Below are 9,169 nucleotides of genomic sequence, written 5' to 3'. Positions count from 1 at the left end.
TTCCTGAGTGACTCTCACTACTCAGTGCATATTAGACATGTCCCATAACGGGAGACTCATCCAGGGTGAGGTGGAGAGGGGGGTGGATCTCTCATGTGTAACACTGCAATGACGCTCATTTAGGCTGTTAACCTAGAAGTGCAGTAGGCCCAAGGATTTATACAGTTCAACTCTGACAGGCAGGGTTAAGACATTGTCTATGAATGGCAGGGAAGAAGAGAGGGAGTGTGGCTCAGTAGTTGGAACAAAATTTTTGACTGTCACTAATCATTGTGGGAATTCAAGCACTTTACTCAACCTAGCTATGGCTCAGTTTCCTTCTCTACCACACAAAAAGCAATGACACTTCCCTGCCTCACAAGGGGTTGTGGTGCTTAGTGAAGGTTATAAAATGCTGGGAGACCCTTAGCTGTAAAGTACTATAAAAGTCCACACTTATTATTCATGCTGCTGCCTGCCTGGTGTGTCTGCTGGTGCTCTAGGGGGTGAGTGAGTGCTCCATTCACACCACATTTCTTTGGAGTTTGCAGCCAGCTTCTGAGCATGAGCAAGAAGGAAACAAACTTATTTCTAGTTCCTGAGCCCCATACAAACCTGAGGATAAAAAGATACAATGAGTATATAGCTGAAAAATTTGGAAACAGATCTTTGTTTGGATTTCAAATCCTCCATCCCACATTGTCCCCAGTTCTGATGCCCTAAAAATGGGGAAGAGGCACCTTTGCTTGTCAGTACCAGACACCAACCACCATCCCTTAGTGATGGGTCAAGATCCATATGCTGGATTCTTCACAGGTTCAGGTCAGGCAATGACTTTCGCTGCCTGGAAGAAGGGGTCACACAGGCAAGAGATCTCTAAGATGAGGACAAGAGCTGCATGCTCTGCGCAGGGGTAAATGTGCGCTGGATCCTGATGTGTGATGCCCATGGTGCGTCAGCCAAAGTCTCAGCGAGACCAGATGGGAATTCTACCTCTGTCTGTGTACACTGTCTCCCCTTCCTGTCTCCCCAGGAGGACCCCAGCCTTTTGCACGTAACTCCTTTCCCTTTGGAGGAGTTCCAGGGGGCTGCTCCCCTTCTGTGGATGTACCACACCACCTGAGTACTCCAAACTGACATCTTACACAAAAGGCCTGTAGAAGAGAGTGTGCACTCACCACACTCTGAAGGCTGGGTGTGATGCAGCAGGCTCTCTTCCTCTGTTCACAGCCACTCAGGCCTTCTAGGAGTCTGCCTCGTCTCCAGGCTCAGCCCTCGGGCCAGGTCATATCCAAGATAAGCAAAGAGCCCACTAAACTGAATGTAAATAAACTTCTTTGCCCCTGCCTTGGCCCACTCCTCTGCAGGTGCCTCACCCCTTCCCAGGCTCAGCAGGGTTGTTCCCCTGCACTGGTGCAGAGCAACACCTCCTAGGGCTTTCTCCTGGGAGCCTGACTCAGACTCAGTAGTCCTTCTCCCCTTAGTGTCAGGGGGTTTCCACACCACCTTTTCTAGTTGCTGGTAGGGGGATCCAGGCCCTCTCTCCTCTCTGGGCTCGAGTCCAGGGATCCTGGCACAAGCAGTTATAGTCTTCTTCCTGAGACTCCTTGCCGCCTCCCTGGACTTCTTCCTACCTTGGCCTTCCCCCAGGGCCGTTCCTTCAGCCCCTCCCTAGGCTTATTGCCTCAATCTAGGCCTTTCCTCCACTCTCTCGCAACCAGAGGGGGACTGCAGAGCTCTTCTTCTTTCTCCCTGCAGTCCCCTGCTCATCTGGGCTTCCTCTCCTTATGCTCACCACCCACCTCCTCTCCCTGCTGGGTTTCTTCTTAGTTTGGGCCTTGCCCATCCTGCAGGTGTAGCCAGGTGCACTAATTTCTCTCTGTCTCCTGGAACTCTTTCATTAGCTCTGTGGGGTATATACCCCATCACAGGGCCACACTGGAACTCCACAACATATCAGCCTTATTAAGGCTAGAGAGGTGAACAGTACAGGCTAGGTTTAATGCAACCAGAAGTGGTGGCCTTTCATCACACAGCTCTGCCAATGCACCTTAATCCTCACTTGCAACACCTCCTACTTTTCTTGGTTCCCAAACAGTAAGAATGAGGTGCTTGCGTGACAGTCATCTGGAAGCCAAAGGATGTGAGCTAAGTGAAAATTCAGCAGTTATATTCTGAAGTCCAGCCACAACAATCTGTAGGGAAACTCTCTTCAAATCCTGCTCTTCCAGCATGGTAAATCTGGGATTCTTCTCCAAAATTGAGCCACAATATGCCAGGCCTTATGAATTCAAGCTGTTCTCTGTGAGCAGGCTTCATAACTCTTAGCCAAAATCCCAAGATTTGCTTGGAACATTCCCTTCAACTCTGGACCAGAACTTTGGAAAACCCAGGCTGGGGTTGAAGAATGCATGACACATTTTACTGAGAACATCAGCCCAGGCAGACCAATCGTCAGCTACTAGTTCTACATTTCAATATTAATTCTTAGGGTATTTTACACTGCAGTTAGATACCCGTGGCTGCCCTGTGGGCTAGAGCAGATGTTTAATTGCAATGTAGACATTCAGGCTCAATCTGGAGCCTGGGCTCTAGGAGCCTGAAAAGTATGAGGGTCCCAGAGCTTGGACTGCAGCCTGAGTCTGGACATCTACTGCCCCTTAGCCCAAGTCAGCTAGGACACGCCAGCTGTCTGTGTCTAACTGCAGCGTAAACATACCCTTAGAGTGTTGTTTCAAGCATCTCTGAAAATGGAGATGCAATACTGCCTACTCAGCTCCAAGAAAGCAGCTTCTTTAGAAACGCTGCAAGCTGAGCAGCAGCCCTGTACTAGGCCTGAGGTTGTGTGGTTCACTTGTGTCTTCACAAAAGAACAGTTTCACTGACCTTTTTCACTAAGGGCTCATCTACATACACATTGCACCAGCATAGTTAAAGTGGTACAAAGCCCCTGGTGTGGACATAATTATACCACTATAAAGGTATTTGTAGGGGTATAGCTTATTCTCCTTCCTATACAAGAATAAGTTATATAAGTATAAGGCACCTTTAGACCAGTCTAACTGTCCATGTTAGGGCTTGTACCAGCATAAGTATTTCAGTGAAAAAAATATTACCCCAGTACCAGTACAACTTTCAAGAGTAGACCAGACTAATATTTCCAAAACTGGGTGTTTGAAGTTAGGTGCCTATACCTCTATACCTAAACAAGTCGTCTCACTTTCATAGATTAAGAACCACAACTTCAACTCAAGTTATTGCATACAGAACCTTAACTCTGCGCCCTTATGTGTGCTCATATCTTATTTCCTCACATTGTTTTTGTTTTTCCTATCAACTTAGATACACATGTGGAACATCCTGTAGTTCTGTAAACTATTCTGTATATGTCAGACAAACAGGATGGGGGGAAAAACTCACTGAAAACCACCAATATTTTCTTCTTAAAAATGTATTTAACTACAAATACAAAAAACATTCAATGGCATTGAATCCAAGACGGAATGTGGGAAGCCCCAAAACATTCCCCAGTACATTAAAACACAGGATTTTTTAAAAACAGATGGGGTGGGGGGAAGAGCTACAGCTCTATTTACAATGTCAATGAATTTACAAAAATATAAACAACCTGTTTACAACCTTTACAAAAATAATATTCACCATAAAAAATACAAAACCTATGTACTTCCATGGACAGTCCCTGACTACAGCAATTGAAAACAACAACAAAAAAACCCCTCATGAGACACACCAGGATGAGCACCATGAGGACTTCCTCCTAGTATTTTAATTAGATCTTTCTGAACACACCAGAATTAAAGGTTCCCTGAGAACTAAAACAGCTTTCCCAGCAGCTACCTGCTCATGTAATAGCATATTCAGGCTAATTCAGCTCAGTATCCCTGTTCAAGACAGTATTTAAAATATGTGCTTAAATGCCATTAAAGTCAATTGGATTTAAGCACATGCTTAAAGGTAAGAATGGATTTAATAATTTTACTATGTTCTTTCCTGAATTAGAGCCTGAGACATGATTGAGAAAAAGGAAGTTGAGCCAGGAAATATTTCCATGTTTCTAAGTCAGTTATTCCCAACTGAACTCTTACAGAGGCTGAATAATTGTATTTCCTTTAACTCATAATAAGCCATCCCTGCTCAGCATTACTGGCTTTCTACACTGAAATGCAGGATTCAGACTCTCTGGAGATTCCCCACACCCAAGTTTGTTCAACATTAAAACAGAAACTGTAAGCCACAGATTTCTGGAAATTCCACATTCCAGTCACTGTGCTGAAATTTTTCTTAAAAAAAGAAAAAGAAAAAGTGAAGAACCACTCTCACTGGTTTGCAGCCAAACCTTCAAAATGGCCATTGACTGTGGATGCCACAATTTTTGGTGGCCAAAGTGAGATGACCAGGGCCTTATTTTCAGAGGTGTTAAAAACCCACAGCTTCCATAGGCTTCTGCAGGAGTTGTGAAAATCAAATCCAAGACATCTCAAGCTAGGCGCCCAAAAGCGGTGGGTCACTCTTTAAAATTCTGGCATTACTAAATTACTTTGGGCCCAATCCTGCTCCCTCTGAAGTCAAGGGAGTTTTGCTGTTGACTTACCTTGAACTCCAGTTACAATTTTCCTAACCATTAAAAGCCCAGTCCTGCAACCCTTTACTCATATAACCAGTCCTCTTCAAATAATTTATTTGAAGCTAATGGGATGACTCACACAAGAACTACTTGTTTAAGAGGTTGCATGGGCCCCTAATTTGCTATATGCAGAAGAGTAACTAGAATCCAGTTAAACTAGGCAAAAATAGTCCCATCTTGTATTTAACGAACACTCTTTCATTAAATACACCATAACTGAACAGCTACACTGTGATTGGCCTAGAGAATACAGCCAGAGTGTGCTTCAGAGTAGTTTATCTGCATGCTTTACTTGAACAAAGAACCTTATATCTCAACCGCTTCATTCCTAAGGCAGAAGTTAATAGGGTTTGTCAATTAATTTTGATTGAATGAATATTAATATTTGATTAATAATGAATATTACTGATCAGCCTCTGAACAACATGGCACACAGCTTAAAAATGATAGGGCACCTTAAAATATAGACATAAAAACCTTGAACTAGGGAAAAGACATGTTCACTTAGACCAAATTCTCCAAGAGGAAAAATTCCTTTACACTGTTCTTTCCCCATTCACCATCAAGGCTACCCAGTGAGATCAGCAAGGACAAACAACACATCAGGAAATGGCAAGAATTTGCAACACACATTATAATACTCACATACAGAAATCACTGATTGTTAACAACACTTACAAAAGGATCATCAGCATTTACCCAAGTTTAGCTTTTTCTCCCAGAGTTTAACTCCAGAGGTTCATTTATTATTCATTACATGATTATGCTGTTGGGCAGTAACAGACACAGCAGCCCATGAAGGAGCAGGAAAAGCCTTACATTCAAACTGAGCCGGATCCTGCGTGGGGGCACTGCTGAGCACTCTCAGTGCCAACCCCGAAGCCAATGGGAGCTGATGTACTCAGCAAAGCTAACTCATGAGGCAGAACTACCACTGACGCCAATAACCCATAGTTGATGATATGAAGGGCAGGTGAAAATCCATCACACTAGTGACCAAATTCTGATTTCACGGTATAGGAGTAAATCAAGAGTAGCCACTTAAGTCAGTGACATTACTACAAATGTATGGTGGTATAACAAAGATCAGCATCTTGGCCCCAGATCTGCATTTGCCCTGAGATGTTTTACATTTCAGGCACCTTTTTAATTAGTGCTGCATAGTTAACTAACCAAGTAATGAGGTATCATTTACTGACATTTTAACTCAGAAGGGATAAAATGTTCAACACTTCTGTTCACCGCAAGGCAATCTCAAAAGCAACAAGCTGAGCTTGACTTTGCCAGAGGTGACTAGCAGACAGGGAAAGCATCATGTCCAGCTTTAGGTGGCCATGCCCCACATGTGAGTTGACTTTGTCCTCAACAGGTTCAGGTCTTAAAGATGTTCAACAGAAACCAATGTCTATTAGCCCACGTCCAGACTAACCCGCGGCATCGGCGGGTTAAAATCGATTGCTCGGGGATCGATATATCGCGTCTAGTCTGGACGCGATGTATCGATCCCCGAACGCGCTTACATCGATTCCGGAACTCCATCAATCCGAACGGAGTTCCGGAATCGACACGGAGAGCCGCGGACATCGATGCCGCGCCATCCAGACGGGTGAGTACCTCGATTTTAGAAATTCGACTTCAGCTACGTTATTCCCGTAGCTGAAGTTGCATATCTAAAATCGATTTTAATACCTAGTCTGGACGTGGCCTTAGTAACAAACCATCCAGGTGAAATGCACACTGGAGTTTAAACAAGGCAATACTGCCCCCTCCTGGCTGCTGGGAGACACCATGCTTTTAATTACTTCATAAAAGACCAACGCCAATTAATTATAATCTAATTACACATTCCCTTGTGGTCTGTGTTCTCAGCCAACTTCAGGCACCCAGAGCTATGATAATAGGATTGCTATGATCAGATGAACCCAACTGGGTTTTGATTATATAAAATTTCCTATTATCAAACTTTCAGCCGTAAGATTCAATAATGAAATCACAATATATGTCAGTCTGTTAAGACAGTCTTTATGTGCCAGTTAATTAGTGCCAGTTTTAACTAGCTCAGCACTGGAACTGTCAATACCAGGGGCTCTCTAATCAGAACCATAGTCTTAGAAATACACCACCTCAATATAACGCCACCCGATATAACACAAATTTGGTTATAACGGGGTAAAGCAGTGCTCTGGGGGGGCGAGGCTGCACACTCCAGCGGATCAAAGTAAGTTCAATATAACATGGTTTCACCTATAACGGGGTAAGATTGTTTGGCTCTCAAGGACAGCGTTATATCGAGGTAGAGATGTATTTAGACATTTGCAAGTTCTCTGACTCAGAACAATAGATCAGGTGCACGATTGAGTGCACAAAGGATGTCGTACATGGAAGCTGATCCTGGGCTTAAAAGAGCTGATGTTTTTATCCATATTGCTGAGTAGTTGAGGCTCGGATACAGAAATGACATCAGAAAAGTGCAGACTAGTGCGCACTTCTTGGACTGTAAAGAGTTTGAAATTTTAAATTTGGGGAAAGAGGCAGCGGAGTGGAAAGAGGGCAGAAAACACAGAGGCAGGAAAATGCACAAAAATAAAGGGAGAAGAGGGGAGCCTGAGACACAGGATAGGGAAGGGAGGAACCATGTACCACAGGCCAAATCCTGATCCCATTGAAGTTTATGATTATTTTGCCTCTGACTTTAATGGACCAGGCTTTATGCTACTAGGTCAGCTCTGTCATTCTCATTTGTCTCCTGTCTGAGGCTCTCAAAGGAGGCTGTAAACATTAATGGATTAAGCCTCACAAGAGATCTATGAGGTAGGAGAGTATTATTGTCCCTACATTAGAAGTGGGGCAACAGGAATGGAGAGTTGAAGTGACCTGCCAAACACATTCAACATGTATGGCATAGCTATGTGCAGATCTCCTGACTTCCAGTGCGATGCTTTATCCACAAGACCATCCTTCTGCTTTGTCTCTTTATAGCTTGATGGCTAAAAAGCACCGTTTGGTAACTGGCATAAGCAATATGTTTTTCACTCCGGAGAGTTGTTTACTAAACACAGTGAAAACCACCACCCTTTCTGCTCTCTAGCCCTGCAGCTACTGCAGAACATCCCCGGAACACCCAGCAGCGGGGACACTGTGTTCTCAAATGTACCAGTGAGGGCCCTGGGACACCACTGATGCTCGGGCAATGTGAATGAAATTAAGACAGCACAGCACTATCAACAGCTTATGGTTCTTAGCTGGGATAAGGTGAAGGGTTTAACCAAGGACAGTCCAGCTCCCTTTTCCCAAAGCTCATGGGAAGATGAATAGTGCCCACAATGCTAACTGGGTGCAGATGGGCTGATATCTTGCACGCTTTGCCTATGCACTTTGGCAGCACTATGTATGCTCAGCAAAACTCCCTCCTCACCAGCCAGTATTGTTCTAGGGACCCTAGTACCAGTGAAACTCCTTGAGTATGTCCCAGAGCTCATGAGGTTAACAACTCTACATTGGACTTGAACCCTCAAAGGTGTAGCAGAGTGAAACAGACGTGTGGCTAAATGGGACAACGCCAACGCCAGCCCCAGATATCGGTCTCAAGCCTTCACAAAAAAAAGCAATCCCTACGAGCTGAGGGGCAGCGAAATACAGCACATGTGGGAAATGTTGTACAGCCCAACACCATCACCGTGTGCAGTGTGGAGCCAGCCACAGTCTTCTTCACCCTTGTTTGAAACAGCCAGCTCCACAGACTGGGCAAGGATCCAGGAGAGATTATTAGAAAGGCACCTCCTTTCCCATCCACTAGGTGTCAAGGTTGTGTCACAAATGAAGTAAAGATCCACCTGGAGATGGCGTTTTAGGGGAGCCTATGTCATCAGCCACTCGACAGAGCCACACTGAATCCCACCTAACGCGAAACATAGTGAAACAGTGTGTTTTATAGAATCTGAATGACAGCCTCCATCTGTCTGAATTCATGGCAAAGTGCTGATTGCAATCAGGCTCCCGGAGACGCCTCTCCTCCTGGAGCAGCTGCTCTTTGAAAATGACCTCACTATGAAAGGAATCTGTCACAGCTGAGTGCCAGGGCTGAAAAACACATTAATATAATAGAGTATGTCACATGCCCTGATTGCTAGGGTCCTCTCATGAACTGACCGTGGGTATGTTCTGCAACCATAAAACAGACTATTGCAGCTGATTGCCAGGGCTGGATTCCTGTCCTGTCTCCGGGAGGCGTGGGGTGTGTCATGTTTTCTCCTGAAGTATTTGCCCCTGACAACGATACTGCACTTAAAAGCTTACTTTAATATTGCCTGTCAGTCCGTGAAGTGACCCAGTGGCAGGATTTCTCCAGCCTTACAGGAGACTTAGATTGTTTCATATTCTGCAACTTCCCCCGACCAATCCAATTTGTCAGGTAGCAGTTCAAAGTGTAATCTGCTCCTGTTTAATGCACAGTAAGAAGAGAAGCTGGTGGCAGCTTTGAGAAAATAGCACAAAAACCTGCAGCCACCAGTTCCAGGAACTTCAGGAAGTCTAACACAGCCAAAC

This window comes from Gopherus evgoodei, chromosome 9 (genome assembly GCF_007399415.2).
Source record: "Gopherus evgoodei ecotype Sinaloan lineage chromosome 9, rGopEvg1_v1.p, whole genome shotgun sequence".
In the NCBI taxonomy this organism is placed as follows: Eukaryota; Metazoa; Chordata; order Testudines; family Testudinidae; genus Gopherus; species Gopherus evgoodei.
Note: the sequence above shows the minus strand (reverse complement) of the source record.